General features: G+C 44.4%; 1 long non-coding RNA gene across 2 annotated transcripts in view; it reads right to left on the bottom strand.

The window, feature by feature from the left end:
* Positions 1-9,343: 9,343 nt before the first annotated feature.
* The window catches only part of LOC133367260 (uncharacterized), a 37,333-nt gene continuing 25,350 nt past the window's right edge, over positions 9,344-21,326 (bottom strand). For both annotated transcript variants that reach the window (XR_009758555.1, XR_009758554.1), the window contains 2 exons: positions 11,231-11,360; positions 9,344-9,720 (listed from right to left, as the gene is read on the bottom strand). This is a non-coding gene — a long non-coding RNA (uncharacterized LOC133367260). The remainder of the gene's footprint in view (positions 9,721-11,230; positions 11,361-21,326) is intronic.

Below are 21,326 nucleotides of genomic sequence, written 5' to 3'. Positions count from 1 at the left end.
TACGCGATAGCCAAGAATGCCCCCTTGGCTATACCAACACCTGTGTTCCAAGTCACAGGGAACACAGAGAGGTGTTCTTAGCACCTGCTCCACCAGTGTAGCACTCTCATCTGGTGGAGACTTGTACATCGTGATTAAGATGGACCGCACATCAAGCAGCTCTCAAAAACTAGAGCTGCAAAGTTGAGCGCCATCGTGTGGAAGGGACTTTTGGTGATGTCAATTCTGATCACTCCTTACAAATGCAGACATCATCATTCATTATTTATTTACCTGCCACCATGTACGCCAAGATAAGCAAGTAAATGAGGGGAAAGGCAGTGCATTGACTTCAGACAAGCCCCTCAGCTATCAGCATTCAAGTATGCCCACAAAGCAGGTGATAAGATTTGGGACTGGCCACTACTTTTTGTTGCTAAACCCATCATTATCACGGGTACTGAGATGTGTACAGTGTCTCTGAGAAAGAGGTCACCTCCTCCCACTCATTTACTAGAAGAAAGAGACTTGCTTCTATAGAGAAGGCCCAGACATTGTTACTGGATGGATCCCATTTTGGGGGGTGTGGCCTCCACCCAAGCAGAGCTGAGTAAAGGAAGCTATGCAGCTACGCAAGGTGAGGAGGCTGATAAGAGTGTTTTGGAATGTGGTTGCCAGTCCTTAATCTTGGTTGAAAAGCAGGATATACATTTGATTTATTAATGAGACCCAAGATGCAACAGCCAAGGAAGGTGAAGGAGTGTTTGAGGAAGAGGGGCCTGCAGTTGCTAATGCCTTCCTTAGGGAATAACCCCACAAATCTGGCTAGAGCCAGGCATCCTGCAGGAGAGTTAGAAAGGCCCTAGCCCCTGAAGTCCAAGAGCATACAGAAACCATTTGCTCCCCCTCCAGACAGAAGCCCAGATGTGTTTTGGAGGGGGATGCGTCGGGAGTTTGTCCTGTTAGTTTTTCTGCAGCCAGCCCCCTCCAATCCGCCACACACACCACACACACACACACTAGGGCGGAGGAGGAGGCAGGAGCGGAGGGGGCTCCCCAGCCAAACCATACAGCAGAGGCTTCTGCAAAGCTTCTCTGAGCAGGTGGAGGAGGAAAAGGAAGAGAAGGTGCAATACCGCGGGGCAAGAGACAGGCTGCAGATTTTTCTTGATAAAATAGGTTGTTAATTTCTTTCTTGGGCTGGATTGTATGACGAGATTTGAGACGAGAAGTACGATGGTTAAAGAATGATAGTTAAATAATCCATGTGAGTTCAGGGCCTTTTATTATTCTAGGGATATAACCTTGGGCTGGAGAAGGCACGGAAGGATCTTCTAAAACCACAACCAGCTTCTAAAAAAATTCCTTGATGAAAATAGGCTTTCAATGGGGAAGGGCCGTAGCTCAGTGGCAGAGCATCTGCTTTCCATGCAGAAGACCCCAGACTGAATTCCTGGCATCTCCAGGTAGGGCTGGAAGAGACTCTTGCCTGAAACCCTGGATTGCTGCTGCCAGTCAGTGTAGACAATACTGAGCAAGATGGACTCAGTATAAGGCCGTTTCCTGTCTTCCTATCTTCCTAGACTTGCTTAACTTATTTCTTCAATATATTGGGAAAGAGGTGTCTCCAAAAAAAGAAGAATAAAAGTTGCCTGTAGTAGTCTCATCTGACAAAGGCCGGCCTGCCTATGAAGTCTGTGACCAAAAAAAGCCTATCAGCTGGGCAGGGTGGTTTGTCAGAGACTTGACAAAACTCCTATTTGCTGACTATATGAGTTTACAAAAATGCAGGTTGTGAAAAACTTGCAGGCCACAATACTTGGCTGGTGAATGTTGTTTCGGCAGGGGGAGATGATGATGTTGTAGAAGGCCAATGGGTAATTATGGGGCTAAGAGAGTATGCAAGGGGGTTGGTTAATCTATGTGTGCTGGTGGATCAAATGGGAAGGGATCCATCCATGAGGGCTGAAATGAGAGGGTGAAGCTTCCATACAACATCATGGGGTTTTTTTTCTTTATTGGTGTAGCTTTCCAAGTCAATTATGCAGGCTCCAATAGTGTCAGTGGTGTAACCTAAGAAGGGATGGTAGGGAGAGGCGAGGCGTGGCTCACAAAGGGATCCTGCACTTCTCAGTTTGCCACTACACTACAGCAGATGCCCTAGGGGGCTTCAAGGCTGTAATTGTTTTCAGGTGGGATCCAATCACATACCTGCAAATTTAGGTTGCACAGTTATAGTTGACTAGGAGGTCTTGCACAACCGACCCGCTTTCCCAAAAGATTGGACTTTTGGTGATAAGTGCCAGGGATGTGCCCTGGAAAGGGTGGGACAATGCTTACTTTGATGCAATTTCCTCCCCACAGAGAAATCAGAATAAATGCTCATTAAATAGCCCAAATCATCTCATCTCCCTGCAAACAAATCAGCATGAGTGCTCAGTAAATAGGCCATCTAGAAGTGCCCCTGGCTTCTTGCCTTTAAACAGTAACACCAGAAAGGCCATGATTGTGGCAGGGTGCCCATTTAATGCATTGCCTCCCCAAAAGAGGAACTATCCCACAAAAAAGAAGAAAGGTACAGATGTGCATAAAATCTGTCCATGCATAGATACAAATTTAGAAACAATTTGCTAAAATTTAAATCTGATTTTATTAATTCAAATATTATTTGAGTGATTCATGAACTGCCTTTGACTTAAGTCTGAAGGCAATTTACATTCATCCAATTAAAAACCCCAATACAAATAAACACCCAAGGCAGAGACATTAAAAAGGGGGGGAAATCTATCCAGCTGGAAAAGTTTGTGGAAACAAAGATGTCTTCCAGTGTTTCTGGAAATGACAAATACATTTCACCATGGACAGCCATCTGTCGGGAATGCTTTGATTCGGATTCCTGCATTGCACAGGGGGTTGGACTTGATGGCCTTATAGGCCCCTCCCAACTCTACTATTCTATGATTCTATAGTGGGGAAGCCTTCGGATGCCAACTGTTAATGGGCAACTTCAAACCCCCTTCTGTTCTCCCTTCATATGGTTATTTATCTTTAAATTAGCCTTGGCCTAGACAGCCTATCAAGTAGCAGGCTGTTCTTTGTAAAGTTTAAGACGTAAAATGAAACGGAAATGGACTGCCTTCAAGTCGATCCCGACTTATGGCAACCCTATGAATAGGGATTCCTGGTAAGCGGTCTTCAGAGGGGGTTTACCATTGCCTTCCTCTGAGGCTGAGAGGCAGTGACTGGCCCAAGGTCACCCAGTGAGCTTCATGGCTGTGTGGGGATTCGAACCAACACTCTAACCACTATACCACACTGGCTCTCCGGTAAGACATAAGGCTAACCTAAATTGAGAGCAGCTGGTTTTGCCCAGGATCTGGCTTCTGATGGCACACTCCAGAAGGCACAAGGGCACTTTCATCATGGAGGGTGGCCTGCCATTCACAGTCAGATCTCATGTGCGTGTGTAGGGGAGGGGGGAACCTGTGGCTCTCCAGATATTGCTGGACTACAACTCCCATCATCCCAGACCATTGGCCATTCTGGCTAAGGCTGATGAGAATTGGTGTCCAGCAGCATCTGGAGGGCCCCAGGCTCCCTACCCTGATGGCATTAGAAAGAAGAAACAGAATGACAGCATTAATTTTAGAAATGTACACACTGCCCTTCAGCAGTGCTTCTAGGGCAGTTTAGAAAAACAGCGTTTTTAAAAACACACCAAAATCAAAGAGAAAGAAAGAAGTGGAACAGCAACTCTCCTGGAATGTTGACTTTTCTAGCCGGAAAGTGTTGCTCTTCTGCATGGCCCTTAAAGGCAAAAGAGTGTGAAACGGCTGGTATTTTCAATGACAGCTTATTTCTACTGAACATTATTTTGGGGAGAGGATAAATTAGCTCCTCTCAGTGGAGTTACAGATGAATTATTATTACACAAAACATAATTCTGAATAACAAAACAAGTTTGTGAAAGTCACAGTGAGTTTCTGAAGAAACCACTAAAAAGCACAATTTTCCTGAGAACATTCTAACCCTGTCTCTATATTTAAGTCTGCAGGAAATGTTGTCTTCCCAATTAAGAAAATCTTAAAGCATGGGGAGAGAGGCATTTGAATGAGAAAAATTGTGAAAAAATTTACATCAAATTTCTGGTGGGAAGGATGTACTCACCTTTCCCCATGCTCATTTACAATTCAAAATCAGTTTAACGCCATGAAGCTAGTCATCAGTGAGAACAAAAAGGTTGAGAAGGTCTAGAAGACAAAAAGGAGATATTAGCAATATTCAAACTTCTTTGCTAACTTCATTTGAATCAGGCAATGCTGATGGAAACTGCCTGCCAGTAATGACCACTGTGTTGCTGTTGTTTTAAATCTCCCTGCATGTAGGAATCTAGCGCACCAAAAAGAATGGCTTGATGTAGCCCTTTCCTTGATATGCTAGTTTACTACATGCAGGGAGTATTGGCTTTTTTTTTTTTTAATATGAGGGAGAATTTAAAAATGTGAATCCCAGACCTGAAGGCTGTAAGGTCACAGCTTGGGATTCCTGTCTTCGCACTCTGCCTAATGAGTAGGACTCTTACTGTGTGTTAAACCCCCAAAGGGAGCAGTCATCAGCACCCAGTGACACCAAAATAAGGGGTGTAAGTTTGAACTGAAAGGCTGCAGCGCTCTCAGTTCTACTCTTTGGGACTTGATATATGATGATGTAAGGGTTGATGGTGGGGTTTTTTTTCATCCTCCCCACTATGCTCCATATATTATATCTTTGCTTCTCCATCTAGCAAATGGATCAGATAGCTTCTATCATTTCATACAAACAATGCAAGGATAATGTTGATCTGTTTGAGAAAGCATCAGGGTAGATTTGGAAGTAGCTTCCTAAGCGGAGTTCTTAGCAGTGCATCACTGCAGCAAGCTCCCACTGTGCCTATTGAAAGCAGCTTCTTAACCTTTTTTCAGTCCCTTCAAAACCACACACACACATACATATGTTGGCTCAAAACCACAACCGTGTCATTTGTTCAAATGGGGGTGACAAACTGCACACGTTACCGTACAGATTAGAAATGCTTCCCCATGGGAGACGAGGGAGAGATTTCTCCCCCAACCCAAAAGAACACACTTCATTGAAAAGGCAGTGATGAAGGCCTAAAAATCAGCCCAAGCTGCTTTTTAGGATGCAACACAGCTGTCCATGTGGGTCATGGGGAAAACACCAATCAGGGTTTCTTGCGGGGGGTTGGTGAACAATTCCCCTCTCACCACCGCCACATCCTCACTGTGGAACTTCACGTGGCAACACGATGGAGCAAGATGGGGCTGACTTTTCCATGACACTGTCTTGCAGCATGACCATGATCACAAACTGGACCCCAAACTTCCAGGATAATACCAGACCAAGTCGGACAGTGAAATGAAGTCACCCACAGATTCAGGGGACTCCCCAAAACTATTTGTAAATTAAAAGAAAAGAACCCAAAATATGACCCAACAAGGACTGAGCACACCGCAGAATGCTGAAGGTGTAGGTGGGGAGGGGGAAGAAAATAGAGTGAATCAGCTGGCTGAAAGGATGTTGCAGTGGAGATTAGGGTCGAGGGGATGTGCCCATGAGCTTAGAAAAACACTTCTCCCTATGTGCAGTAGGGCAGTGGCAAATTCAGAAGTGGAGGGTCCCTTCATGATAGCCATGACACTATGACCCCTCATAGCCACACATCCCTGTTCTCATAATAATAATAATAATAATAATAATAATAATAATAATAATAATAATAATAACATCATCATAATCATCAGCCTAAAATAGCTAGGTACTGTACAAAAATGAAAAATAAATATCGATGAATTATACTTCATAGAGGTATAAGAATAGCAAACTTCTGGCTATGAAGAATTCTGCCAACATAGTTAATTTCCCTTTGGAATGGCCTTTTTTGGGGGTGTGCGTGGCTTCAACTTCTCATATTGATAGGATGTTCTAGCTACGGGATTTATTTCCTTGTGTGGAGACCTTACTGGAGGTTTCTAGCATTCTGTGATATCTGCTTGTTTTAAAGCCTTGCCAAAAATGTTGCCCCACTTTCACAGCCCCATTTGCAAAATTGGGGCAGCCTGTTCAGCCATGTTGCCACAGGACGGGGGAAAGTCTTACCATGTTTGGCCCCTGGAGAGTGCTTCCTTTGTGACGGTAGTGGCGATGACGGTAGCAACAAATTTATGGCGGAGGGCACTCTCTTTTTATTGCTAACTGATCTGCTGTCCAAACTACAAATTGGCATCCCAACATGCCACCATTTTCCCCAGAATGCCTCTGGAAAGCCTCTGAGACATGACATAGTGTCATAGGAGAAGAAAGATGGCAGGACATGTGTAGGATCTATTCAGAATTTCAATTAAACATGCATAGATTGGGGCAGAGCCTGCCACTGAGACACCCCCCACCCAAAAAAACTCATTATCTCCACAAATGTCTGAAAGAGCATTGGACTTTAGACCAGGAGTAGCCAGCATCATGCTCTTTGGATGTTGTTGGACTCCAGCTCCCATCAGCTCTAGCCAGGCATGGCCAATGGTGAGGGATGATGGGAGTTGTAGTCAAATACCATCTGGCAGTCACCACAATTGGTTATCCTTATTCTAGGCCAGTGGTTCCCAACCTTCATGAGTATGGGACCCCCTTTGTAAGCTCAAAATTTTTTGTGACCCCTGCCACACTAATTGTAATTTTAGTCTCTGTTAATTGAAAAAATGGTGCATGGCAAAATCACATTTCCAAATATCCCTTTCCATACAAGCTTCCTGCAGACAGAGAGGTGTTGCTTTCTTTTCTTAATGCAAAGGTCCAATCAAATTGGATCCCCCTCCCCGCCGACAGTCTGAAGATGTACAGTCCTGTCTCCCATCACCAGTGGGTTACAGTGTTGGACTAAGAACCAGGTTCAAATCCCCACCCAGCCATGAAGCCCACTGGGTGACCTTGGGCCAGACACAGTCTCTCAGCCTGACCTATCTCACAGGGTTGGTGTAAGGATAAAATAGAAAGGAGGGGGGACTGTGTACACCACCTTGAGCAACTTGGAGGAGAGGTGGGATAGAAATGCAATAAAAATCAATTAAATAAATACATTTCAGCTGCAGCCTCAGCCAACCTGCTGAGCTTCTTAAAAATCATCATCATCATCAAGAAGCAGCAATGTGGTAGTGGTGGGGATGCTAATTTGAGAAGGCAAAAGGGTGGATATATTGAGGAGGGGGTTATTGCTTTTAGGCCTTGGGATGATCATCAGAACTGATGACTTGGTTAGTGTGCACTTGGGGAATGAGAGTGGAGCAGAAGACAGATCAGGGCACGCCCACACACAAACACACCTGCCCCTCCTGCACGCATCTGCCGGCATGCATGCATTTGGGCACGTGGGAGGGAGGAAACCTACAACTGCTTCAGCATCTTGAAGAGAGAGGTTGGTGGGGCAGAATGTAGGTGGAAGAAAGGGGGGACACTGGGACACACACTGAGTCTCAGAGATGGGGTCGAGCAAGTCCTGAGCTTTCTCACTGCTCCTTGGCTCCATTTGAGCCAAAGGTGAGATCTGGGCAGCCTCGCAAATAAGAATAATTTTTAAAAGGAGGTGGCAGCGAAGCAGGAGTCAAGAAAGGCAGGCAGGCTGGCTGTCAGGAAGGAAGGGGGAAAGCAGGCTTTCCTTGCAGGCTTGCTTCTTTTTGCTTCATGAAAAACCCTCTCCTCTCATTCTGAGGAAGGGCAGCAGCAGCAGCAGCAGTGCAAGAAGATGGGAGTCGGCATAGTAATTCCTGGTAGCACCTCTTTCAGCCTCCTTTGGCATCTGCCATGCATGGTATAGGCAGATGCCTGCCCATGGCATGCCTGAAAGACACTCTGGTGCTTCAGCAAAGTCCTCCCCTCATTTGGAGCAAGGGGGAGGTGTCATCTGCAGTGGCACCGGGGAGCAGACAGTGTCCAGGTAGTGAAGACTTTTTAAAAAATAAATAAATAAATAATTCATTACTGTTTGCAGCCCCCTCTGGATTACTTCGCAGCCCCCTGAAGCCTTTAAAAACCGTCTTTGGGGCCTCCCACGGGTATCCAAGCCTGGCTGAAAAACGAGGTTGGATCCAGACCGAGTTAGAAACATTTTGGTCCCATTAGAATCAATGGCAACCCTTCCACCTTGGTTTCAATGAAACCTAGGCTGTGTCCACACAAGAGCATTAATGTGTACATGGATTGCTGTGTTTATTTTATTTTATTTTTAATGCAACTATTCTGTGCAAGAGCTGTTCTGCATAAAAGAGCTGTCTCTCGCCGTACCACAAAGATGCTGGTGGAAAAGGGCAGGCTGCAATCTTTACTTGGGCCGATGGAAATGAAATGGAAGCAGGAGGTATGGCGATAGACACCCAGGAAAATGTCACCAAACATTTAAAAAGAAAAAAACACACCCACACAAGGCTCGTCAATGCTTCCAGAGTTGGGTAACAAGAAGCTATTTTACATTGAATTTTCTTCCCTTATTGGATTATTTGTGGATTGGGAACATCTGAATTTAGCAGGGGGGAAGTGCAGTCTGCCACTTGCATGATCAGGACATTGTGTGGATACTACCACAGAAAACATTGAGACATGAGCAGCTTCAGATCCTCATTAAACTCCATTGTGGTATAATTAACTTTGTCTGGAACCAGCCCAAAGGAAATCTTGTGGGATCACTGAAATGCATATTGAAAAATGACATTTTTATATAATAAGAAGAATAAAGACAAAACTAAAATAATTATTCCTCCACTCTATTTAAAAGCAAGTGCACTGATGTAAATGTGGCTTAATCCCGAGTAAAATTACAGAGGTCTGCAGTCTTAGTCTCATGGATCTCAGTGGAGCAGCTTACTTTCGAATAAACCAGATCAAGCTGCTGATGTTGTTATCAATCCTCTCCTGCCTTGGGAAATAGGGCAGATTAAAAGGTACAATAAATAATAATGCGTAAATCAACTTTTTGAACAGTATCAGATACAGACTGATTGTGATCATGATAAATGTAACACCTCTTGCTTCCCTTCACTACCTACCATTTGTCAGACTGTGATCTGGATATTACTGATGAAAGGATCCATTCCCAGAATGGAAATGGTACGCTACCATCTCAGATGTACTTAATGAGAAATTACAAATTAATAGAACTTCTTGGAGGAAATACACCTGGGATCCTAAAGTAGGAAGGAACTGAAATAACTCATTGTCTCTGCAGTCCTGAATAAGCACCATTTGCCTAATAATAGCATGGCATTGCTCTAAAATGAGAGAGAGAGAGAGAGAGAGACAGAGAGAGAGAGAGAGAGAGAGAGAGAGAGAGATGCATGGCTTAACAGTTTCATGAGGGGCTTCACCATGGCAAATTTAATTAGGGTTTTTTATTTGCATCAATAAATCATCGCCCAAGGTAAAATAAACATTATTTGATTTCTTAGCAATTCACTGTTGCTTAAGTGCAAATATTAGTGAGGGCTTTTCTTGTTATAAAATAGTTCAGACATGAAATCATTGTCAGCAGCATCAACAAACAGCATCAAACTGGCTTTGCTGTGCGTGCCTCATAGGTAAGAATCTTCACATAACTGACAGAAAAAACATTCCAGATAGGAACATCATTCCTAATATCGATAACCAAATTGTCATAATTTCAGGTGTCGTCGGCTCTTTGAATCAGATGAACATAGCGATCTAGGCAATAAGAAAACAGAAACCATATATTTGTGTACATAATGAGTTGAACTTTTCAAGATGGCCTGGGAACTTAAAAAAAATAATGGGTGGGGTCCAAAGGTCCACATGGGAAGATGCTACGCAGGTACTTTTGAAGGCTTTTGATCCCTTCCTACTGCAGTTCCATGCACAACTTGACAAGCCAGGGATCAGTCTGACATGGCCTCTAAAGCAGGGCAAGAGCTATAGTCATAAAAGGAGCCCCTGTAAGCACACATGCACAAATGCTTGGGTACATGCCTTGGACTTTTGGCCTCACTGTCTTATAAAAAAAAGGTAAAGGTGTCCCCGCACTTGTAGTGTGAGTCGTTTCCGACTCTTAGGGTGACGTCTTGCGATGTTTACTAGGCAGACTGTATATACGGGGTGGGATTGCCAGTTCCATCCCCGGACTTTCTTTACCCCCCAGCATACGCCAGGTACTCATTTTACCTACCATGGATGGATGGAAGGCTGAGTGGACCTCGACCCTTTTTACCAGAGATTCGACTTCCTCCTTCTGTTGGAATCGAACTCCGGCCGTGAGCAGAGCTTTCAGCTGCATTACCGGCGCTTACTACTCTGCGCCATGGAGTTGTTCTTATTCTTAGCCCCAGAAGAGGCAGGAATTTCAACACAGAAAATAGCATTTGGTGCAATATTTTATGCTCAAAGAAATGAAGACATATTGACTATCTAACCTAATGAGATTTCTTGGCAAACATTACAGCACAAATAGTGACAGTTTTCCTGTGGGAGGGGAGCCTTTTCTAGGAGAGGTTTCATTCTGAGCAGCACTTTTTAAGACATCTGTTGCAAAACAACTGGAATCATTTACAAAGGCAATAGGCTATGGGTACCTTCATATGTTGACAGCAAGACCAGTCAAACTATTTTGTGTTGCAGTCTGATTTTTGCTGGCACACAACCTACCATGACTAGACCACTGTGTGTCTTTCTGTGGTTATCATGGATCACCAGTGGACAGAGCCCAGGGGAAACGCATCATGTTCACTATTGTACTGCCGCTTTGTCGTAACAACCATGTATATGTTTCAGTGAGCATGTGCCAATGTAAACAATCCCAGATGAATTTTGTGAATGGCTAAAAAATGCAGAGATAATGCTGATGAATATTGACAGTCAGAGTCTAGCTACATATCACATCCATTATATCAAAAGTAGTGACATGTAAGTAAGCTAGGCTCTCACAGTTACAAATTCTGAAGCTCCCCTGGAGATAGGCAGTGAAGGCTACAGGGGGTCCTAAGCAAACACACTTGGAAGCTGGAGTCTCTGGCTGCCTTTTCTTAATCTGATGTTTATCTCTGCTCATCTGTGGGCCCATCCATATGCCTATACAATCTGCAATGTTATTGTTTTGTGTCCTCATTAATTCACCGTGGTCCATATGACATTGCAAGCTAGCACGGATTTTCGCGTTCACAAATCCGCATTAGAAATACAATCGAAAAACAGATATGCTTACCTGTATCGATAATCAATCGCATTAATATCCATGCACTCAGATGCATTGCAGCAGACTTTCCTGCAATTGGTGGTCCATGGGCGTTCCTCTGTCATATGCCTCCTTCCCACCCAATTGCAAGTCCACAAACCTGAGCATGTGTGGGAATTTAAAACAAAGTGTTTCTGCTCTCTTCTGGAAAAGCGCACGAAAAGCAAACAACCATTATGGACCAATCACTGAAAAGGGATGGACTTAGGGGAGTAGCCAATGCTAAAGTAATTTAGACCAAAAAAAAGTCCACACGTATGGATGCTTGATAATCGGGTTTTCACAATAATCTGACCACAAATAGGACATGTATGGATCTCAAGGCCACCAACCAAATATAGAAAACATGGACTTTGCAGTTAGCTATGGATGGGCCCTTTATCTCCCAGTTAAAATTAATCAGGGGCATCTTCAAAGTTTTTTTAATTGATGAATGTATCCAATTAGTTGACTTGGCAATGCAATCTTATCCATGCTGGTTTAGAAGTAAATTCCATTGAGTTTAATAGTTCTTCCTGCCAGGTAAGTACTTGTCATGCTTGTGGGCTTCCTATATGCATCTGGCTGGCCAGGGTGAGGACAGGATGCTGGGCTAGATGAGCCTTTGGCCTGATCCAGCAGGGCTCTTCTTACACCCTTAAGTGTGTGTATAGGATTGCAGCTGAAATGTTGCAGCCCTACTTTGTTTATTTCCTAAATGGAAATATTAACAAATACTAAACAAGGTGACTAGGGGCTGTTCATCTGTATACTGAGGTTGTCTGTATGAAATTGTTGCCTCCTGAACACGGGACATTTATGTATGAAAGGGAATGGGAAATTCCAGTATTGACCTTATAAGAGCTTGTGTACCTCTTTGATAGCATCTGCTGTCACCTTATAGCTTTGGAAACTTGATCAATAGACTGACAGAGAGTCTGATGCTGCCAGGCTGTGCTTAGCTTCATACAACACCATCCCTTCCAGCAGAATATCCCCAGCACCGCTTTATGGAACAACATGGAAAGACGAATAACAGAACCACAGAGCTGGAAGCTGTTTAGCACAACATCTTGCAGGGCTGTCCGCCTACCACCCCTCTCCCTCGAAACAATCCATGATGGTGTCCAGAACGTTGCGTCCCAACAAAGACACACACCACAGAATCCACCATTTGCTGTTCATACTTTAGAAGCTTCGTTCATAATACTTTAAAAAAATATATTTTAGATGAAGTTTGTATTTGTGTATTTGTGTGTGTTCAGGCAGTATGTGGGCTGGAACAAATTTCAAACAGTTCTGCCTTCAGATTCAGAAAGATGCATATGAGAGGAGAAAACATTTCTAGTGAAGAACGCAAAGTATGTTTTCTAACTAATCAAGACAGCTTGTTTTGTAGAAATATAATGCAACTTTGTTCTGAGAAATATAATGTTGTGGTTGCTATTACTACCATTATGTTGTTTGTAATAGTATTCTACCAACTGAAATTGCTGTATAAGGGGCTGGGATCATGGTAATGACCTGTTTTCCATGCCCCACATTTAAGAAATAAATAATTTAAACTGTTTGTTTATTTATTTATTTATATTTGTTTGTTTGTTTGTTTATTAAATTTTTACCCCGGCCGTCCTCCCAGAAGGAGCTCAGGGCAGCAAACAAGGGACAAAACACTCTGAACATCTTAAAACATCTTAAAAATAAAACATTTTAAACACATCTTAAAAATAAAACATCTTAAAAACATATTTTTAAAAATATCTTTAAAAACATCTTAAAAAGCAATTCCAAAACAGACACAGACTGGGATAAGGTCTCTACTTAAAAGGCTTGTTGAAGAGGAAGGTCTTCAGTAGGCACTGAAAAGATAACAGAGATGGTGCCTGTGTAATATTTAAGGGAGGGAATTCCAAAGGGTAGGTGCCACAACACTAAAGGTCCACTTCCTATATTGTACGGAATGGACCTCCTGATAAGATGGTATCTGCAGGAGCCCCTCACCTGCACAGTTCAGTGATCGACTGGATATATAAGGGGTAAGATGTTCTTTCAAAGACAAAGAGTCTCTCTACCAAACTCTATGTGAAGGCAGTGAGAGCAGCAAAGAAGCAATACTTTGCTGTCTCTATTCAGTCATCCCTTAACCGCCCAGCGGAACTTTATAAAGTTGTCCGGGGACTTTTACACTCTGGTCCCCAGGACGCAATAACACCATCAATTGCCCGCTGTAATGAGTTTGCGCGACACTTTCGTGATAAGATCATGAACATCCGCCAGGACCTTGACTCCATTATTGTAGCAGTTGATCCTAATGAGGTGTCCAGAGCACAGTCTTGTCCTGTTTTATTGGATGAGTTTCAGTTGGTACAGCTCGAGGATGTGGACAAGGTGCTTGGACAGGTGCGGGCGACCACTTCTGCTCTGGAACCTTGCCCCTCATGGCTAATAAAAGCTAGCAGGAATGGAACAGCCGGCTGGGCCAAGGAGGTGATTAATGCCTCTTTACGAGAGGGAGTGGTCCCACCCTGCCTGAAACAGGCGGTGGTGAGACCGCTCCTAAAAAAATCCTCCTTGGACCCTGATAATTTGGACAACTATAGGCCAGTAGCAAATGTCCCATTCCTGGGCAAGGTTCTAGAGCGTGTGGTCGCTCGCCAACTCCAGGCTCTCTTGGATGAAACTGATTATCTAGACCCATTTCAATCGGGCTTTCGGCTGGGGTTTGGTACAGAAACGGCCTTGGTCGCCCTGTATGATGACCTCTGTCGGGAGAAAGACAGAGGGAGTGTAACTCTGTTGGTTCTCCTTGATCTCTCAGCAGCGTTTGATACCATCGACCATGGTATCCTTCTGGAGCGACTTACGGATTTAGGAGTGGGAGGCACTGCTTGGCGGTGGCTCTGCTCCTATCTCGGGAATCGTCTCCAGAAGGTGATGCTGGGGGAACATTACTCGAGTCCCTGGGTACTCCAACACGGGGTCCCGCAGGGTTCAGTTCTGTCCCCCATGCTTTTTAATATCTATATGAAGCCGCTGGGTGAGGTCATCAGGAGTTTTGGAGTGCGTTTCCAGCAATATGCTGATGATACGCAGCTCTACTACTCCTTTTCATCTTCGTCAGGTGAGGCTGTTGATGTACTAGACCGCTGCCTGGCCGCGATAATGGGCTGGATGAGAGCTAATAAACTGAAACTCAATCCTAACAAGACTGAGATGCTGTTGGTGGGAGGACCCTCTGCCCAGATGGTTGACGCTCGACCTGTCCTAGATGGGGTTACACTCCCCCTAAAGGAACAGGTACGTAGTTTGGGGGTCTTATTAGATCCGCTCCTGTCACTTGAGGCTCAGGTAGCCTCGGTGGCACGGAATGCATTCTACCAGCTCCGGCTGGTAGCCCAACTACGACCCTATCTGAGCAAGGAGCATCTTGCCTCAGTTATCCATGCTATGGTAACCTCTAGATTGGACTACTGTAATGCACTCTACGTGGGGCTACCTATGAAGACGGTTCGGAAACTTCAGCTAGTGCAAAATGCTGCGGCCAGAGTTCTCACTGGGACAAAGAAATTTGACCATATAACACCTGTCCTGGCGCAGCTGCACTGGCTACCGATATGTTTCTGGGCCAGATTCAAAGTGTTGGTTCTTACCTATAAAGCCCTAAACGGCATCGGACCGCAATACCTGATGGAGCGCCTCTCTCGCTATGTACCTACCCGTTCACTACGCTCGACGTCGAAGGCCCTTCTCCGGGTCCCAACCCATAAAGAGGCCCGGAGATCAACAACTAGATCTAGGGCCTTCTCGGTGGTGGCCCCCGAACTATGGAATGCCCTCCCAGACGAGATACGCCTGGCGCCTTCTCTGTTATTTTTTCGGCGCCAGGTAAAAACTTACCTTTTCGCCCAGGCTTTTTAAATTTTGTAAATTTTTAAATATTTTAATTTAACATTCTAAACTTAATATGATCTTAATTTAAATCTCAATGGCAATTTTATTAATGTTTTATAATTGTACTATATATATATTTTTTTTCCACACTTGCTCATATTTTAATTGTGATTTTATTTGTTGTACACCGCCCTGAGAGCTTTCTGCTATAGGGCGGTCTAGAAATGTAATTAAATAAAATAAATAAAATAAATAAATAAAGATCCCCATGATTATACTGTGGTTGCAATAAGGCCTTTGAGATCCTACTTGTTTTGCCCTATGGACTCCATAATTTGCTATGTTCAAAGGTGGCAGTCCTAGGGAAGATACCTTCACTGCAAACATTATGCTACTCACACAATATTCTACCCTAGTAGATATCCAATAATGATTGGATAATAATCATAATCATATTTGTAATAATATACACAATAAGTATACTGTGTTAAGTTGGTACACGCTTTTTAATCAGCCTGGAAAAGGAAGGCACCTAAGAACTCGGGCCCATTTTGGACATAACACTAAACCATTGTTTAGTGCCACATAAACTATTGGAAGCAAGCCTTGTTCTCTTGTCCTCCCCCATTCCATCTCCTCTGTCATGGCTGTGAGGAGGAGATTGGAAACATCTATTTCCTGTTTTCATCTAAGCTGAGTGTACTGCTCTATCCAAACTGGTGCTACTCTAGTTTGTTAACAAGTCAGGATCATAAATTACAATTTGATCATTGTTTATTTCACAAACTATAGCTTAAACAATCAGGACCAATGATAAACTCTGGTTAATTCACAACAGGAAATATCTACTCTTCTTGTGGCCACAGAGGAGGAACACGAGAGCCCACAGCTCACTTCCACTCATCCACGTAGTGCTAAACGGCATGTGCTGAATTACATAACGCTGAACTACAACTTCCATCAGCACCAGCCAGTGTGGTGTAATGTAAACACAAAGACATTTCACACAATGTTTAAAAAGCCACCATTGGCAAGTTAGGGAGGGAAAACCCTGTCCAAGTTGCAATATTTATTTTGCTGCCAGTGTTGGGTGTGTGTGGTGCAAAATGTTTAGAAGGGAGAATGTCGTTCCTTTTAGGGACGGATTTGCCGCCGCCATTATTAAAGGGAGGACTCGTGAATGCTCGCGATATAAACATTTTCGAGCCACGTGAGATCGTTCACCCAATCAGGAATTGTGTTGGAGCAGCATATAAAAGGCTGCTGCTTCTTCCCGCTCTTGCCTTTTTTGCCTCGCGGCATATGCGGTTGGTTCGTGCTTCCCGTTGCTCTGTCGGCGTATTGGTGTGATTGTTCTATTTATTCTAAGTTATATTTGATTGTTGTAATCCTTCAATCTCTTACCCGATTTGAATTTCCCTCCCCGCTGACCAGCTGGGTGGCGGGCGCCCGCCCGTGCGCCTAGCGGCTTTTTCCCGTTCATTACCACCACCACCCCTCTCTTCAGTTAGTAAAGCCTCAGTTCTCTTAATTTCTTTGGTCCCAATTTTGGAGTTTAGTTGGTGGAGTAGTCGTTCCTGTGTTAATTTAGAATTTAATTCTTTGTTCTTGCCCTCTGGAACTCCCTCCCACAAGATCTTCGGCACATCTCTTCCCTGAATATGTTCCGCAAGGCCTTAAAGACCTGGCTTTTTCAGCAGGCTTTCGGGACTTCTGGGGAGGCTTAATATTCTTCTGTTTTAAATGCCTCCTATTATGTATTGTTTGCTCTTATAATTTATATATTTCACTGTATTTTTGTATTGTATTCTGCCATATTTATTGTATGTACGTCGCCTAGAGTGGCCACTGGCCAGATAGGCGACACATAAATTAAATTTATTATTATTATTATTATTTATTATTATTAGTTTTGTTTTTGTCCTCGTCTAACCCCCTTTTACTTCCGTTTCTCTCTGTGTAATCGCTTTCATATAGTATTTTGCTCGTTGATCTTTTAATTTATCTGGAGTCTCGTTTATTTAATTTAATAGTTTTACTTATTATATTTCAATTTTGTGTGTATTGCTAGTTATTCTACAGTTGTTGCTTTTTAACTATAATTAGCTCAACACCCCCCTCCCCTTTTTTCCTTTCCCCCCCATAGTTTATAGTATAGTATTAATTCTATTACTCATTATCAAATAATAAATAATAATTAATTTATATAATTAACCAATAATAATAATAAAAAATAAAATATATATAAATAAATTTAATTAGCATAAAATTAAAATAATTTTAATTTTCGATTTTCTATTATAATTGGCAATTGTGTTAGTTGGTTAAATTGCGGAATTTTGTACATTTGGTGGTATATAAACTTTGTTAATTGTGTAATTGTTTATCCCGGTCTTTTGACCATGCCTCCCAAGAAGGTGCAACAGAAGAAAGGGGTTCATGTGCTGAAGCAGGCCACCAAGCGCCCTCCTTCAATGCAGCATCAATCTTCTGACGAAGAGGAGGATTTGGGGACCATCCGTGCCTTGGTGGCTAGAGTTGAAGCGCTGGAAAGGGAACGCAGGCAGACTCAGGATGTCGATGCGGGTCCAAGTTCTGGACCAGTAGGTAAGAAATCTGCTAGATTAGCTTCCAAAATGACTAAATCTCGTCTTCTCGCTGACTTGGTTTCTAGAGTTGGTGTGCTTGAAGATGCTACGCCCATGGAGGGGTCTTCGGTGCATACTCCTCCAGTTGGTTTGCCTGCTGTTCCGCCCACGAATCTTACCTTGCCTGAATTTGAGCGTCGGGATGTACAGATGCCTGTTCCTCCAGCGCCCGCCATGTTCACTCCTGGTTCTCCAGGGTTCACCATGCCGCCGGTCGTTGCTTCTCCTGCAGCTTATACAGGTGGGCAACAATTACTCCCTCACAATACACTAGTACATGCTTCCAGTCCCCTTCTTCAGGATACCCCAGCTGCTGGTTCCCCAGTGCTGGGTGATTCTACGCACCCTACTGTTTTTATGGGGGGGTGTTGGTGCCTCAGCACCCACAGCTCCCTTGGCCTGCTGCTGCAGTATCTCCTTGGCAGCCGTCTGCCAATTCTTCCTCTCTGGCACCTGCTTACTTGCCCCTTCCTCAAGGGATTTATCCACAGGGTGACACATCTCTTCCTTTAGGGGACCATTTATTGTTAGGAACTAAGGAAAAAATTTGGCGTGGAGAGTACATCGATTTGTTTTCTCTCCTGTTTCGTGAAAACGAAACAAAACCTAAGGATGGTCAGGAGGTTAAGGAGCGTGAGGCCACCATTAAGCGGAGGGTCGATCGCATCTGGCCTAATTGGTTGAATGCTTATACAATTTATATGGGGGTTATGACTCAGGCATATCCATCTAGAGCTTTGTCCATGATAAAGTATCAGGACATTGTTCATCGAGCTTTCCGTGAATTCTCTGGCACCGCTTGTCTTCAGTATGACGAGAATTTCAGGCAGAGGGCGGCATTAGATCCCACCCTCCGTTGGGATGTTGAGCATGCTGGTCTTTGGCTGCGATCTATGACCCCCGCCAGGCCCACCTTGGGCGATAGAGCTGATAGTGGGCATTTGTTAGCACGAGCGCAGACTGCCGCCTTTGGTTCCAACCAAGGCGGGCACTGGGTTCAATCCCAGCAAGTCTGCTGGGCATTCAACAGCACTGGCAGATGCCTCAGACGTCCTTGTAGGTTCAGACACGCCTGTGCAATGTGTGGTGGCAACCACCCCAGTTCCTCCTGTCAGCGTGCACGTACGGCTCGCCAGGGTACAGGGGAACAGCAACAGCCCAAACGTGGTTCTGGCAACAGTGGCAGTACGTCGCAAGGCCAGTAGCCCGGTCAAGCTGGCTCCTTTGGCTAAGCTGTTAGAGTTTTACCCTGATAGACAGGCTGCTAGTTTTATACTGCAAGGTTTTACTGATGGTTTTCGTATTCCCTTTGAGGGTCCACGGATTGCTACATCAGTAGTCAATCAGCCCTCTCTTAGCCATTTAGCATCTGTTGTGTTATCTAAGCTTAATAAGGAGATAAGTGCCGATCGTATTTCTGGCCCTTTTCCTTTTCCTCCTTTGAGGAATTTGAGGATTTCCCCATTAGGTATTGTGCCTAAGAAGCAGGTTGGTGAATACCGGCTTATTCATAATTTATCTTACCCGAAAGGTGCCTCTGTTAATGATGGCATTTCGCCAGTACACGCGTCAGTTAAGTATACTTCTTTTGACGAGGCAGTGAGAGTAGTTAGGAGGGCTGGCAGGGGTGCATTAATGGCAAAGTGTGATATAAAATCCGCTTTTCGCCTCCTGCCTGTGCACCCTGATGATGTAGATTTATTGGGTTTTAAATTTCAGGGCCAGTTTTATGTTGATAGGGCCATGCCAATGGGTTGTTCAGTATCTTGTGCTGCTTTCGAAGCATTCAGCACGTTTCTGGAATGGGCACTGCGGAGGAAAGCTTCCTCCTCCTTCTCTGCTCATTACCTTGATGATTTCTTATTTGTTGGGCCGGCTGGGACTTCTCACTGCCTCTATTTAATGCAATCCTTCACCTCTTTAACTGAGGAATTGGGAGTTCCGCTAGCTCCTGAGAAGTCTGAGGGCCCTGCTACTTCCCTTATTTTCTTAGGGATCCAGTTGGATACGGTAGCGCAGTCATCACGTTTGCCGTTGGATAAGTTGGTTGCACTGCGACAACTGCTCCGATCAGTGCTTGTATTAAAGAAACTTACACTGGGTCAATTGCAGGAGCTGGTAGGACATTTAGTTTTTGCTTCCAAAGTTATTTCCCCTGGTCGTGCATTTCTCAGGCGGCTATGTGACGCCATGAAGGGTGTTCGCTCTCGTTTTCATTTTCTGCGTATTACAGCAGGAATGAGAGCGGATTTGCACATGTGGCTTGAATTCCTGGCAGAATTCAACGGCCTTTCCTTTTGGCGACAGGAATTGTTATTGGAAGCCGAATTGCAGGTGCATTCTGATGCCGCTGGGGGAACTGGTTTTGGAGTAATATTTAGATCCCAGTGGTGCGCTGAGCGATGGCCTGCCTCTTGGCTTGCCAATGGAATTACTTCTGATTTGACATTCCTGGAATTCTTTCCAATTGTAGTAGCTGTACATATTTGGCCATTGTCATTTCAGAATCGCACAGTGCGCTTCTGGTGTGATAATTGGTCCACGGTTTGCGTTATCAATGCACAAACTTCTAAGTCTCCCCGTGTTATGCGCTTAGTGCGGGCTTTTGTCTTGCAATGTTTGTGCTTTAATATTTTATTCCTTGCCAGGCATGTTCCAGGTTTACTAAATTCCGTTGCTGATGCCCTTTCCCGCTTACAGATGGCGCGCTTTTGGGAGCTTGCACCTGGAGCGGCACTAGATCCTGTGCCAGTCCCACCTTTCCTGTGGAACCTTGGCAACTAGAAGTCGGGGTTGCGATTGCAGCTGCTCTGACTCCCAGTACTCGAAATGCGTACGAGCGTTCATTTGCTAAGTTCCAGACTTTTCGCATCGGCAAGGAGATGCCTTTGGCGTGGCCTATTCCTGTGGATCATCTATTGCAGTTTATGATAACTTTAAAAGGGCAAAACAATGCTGTTTCTACTATCGCCGGTCACCTTTCCGCGCTTGCCTTTATCTCTAAGGCACGGGGGCTGCCGGATCATTCTGTAGATTTTAGGGTCAGAAAGGTCCTTGAGGGTTGGTCGCGTTCCACTCCCAGGTCCACTGACCGGAGGAGGCCAATCATGCCCGATGTTCTCCTCCAGATCCTGGCGTTGTTTAATTCATTATGCTCATCTCAGTATGAGTCGCACCTGTTCGCCGCAGTAACTCTGACGATGTTTTACGGTGCTTTTCGCCCTAGTGAAGTATTGGCCCCCTCCAAGCGTGATGTGACCTATCGTGCCTTATGCATAGGCGATTGCACATTAGGTGCCGATATAGTGAGGCTTTCCCTGCGGGTCTCTAAGACCGATCAGAAAGGCCGTGGCACTATTGTGTTTTTACGCAGTTGCCAGGTCTCTGAATTGTGCCCTGTGGCTGCAATGCGGCAATTTCTGTCTCTCCGGCCAGCGGGCCAGTGTTATCTTTTCATTCATGCTGATGGTTCTGCCCTGACTCAATTTCAATGTTGGGCCGTTGTTCGGCGGGCCTTGTTGGCCAGTGGTCGTGATGCTGGAGTCTAT

The sequence above is a fragment of the Rhineura floridana genome, chromosome 1 (genome assembly GCF_030035675.1).
Source record: "Rhineura floridana isolate rRhiFlo1 chromosome 1, rRhiFlo1.hap2, whole genome shotgun sequence".
Classification (NCBI taxonomy): domain Eukaryota; kingdom Metazoa; phylum Chordata; class Lepidosauria; order Squamata; family Rhineuridae; genus Rhineura; species Rhineura floridana.
Note: the sequence above shows the minus strand (reverse complement) of the source record. Positions and strands in the feature narration are given on the sequence as shown.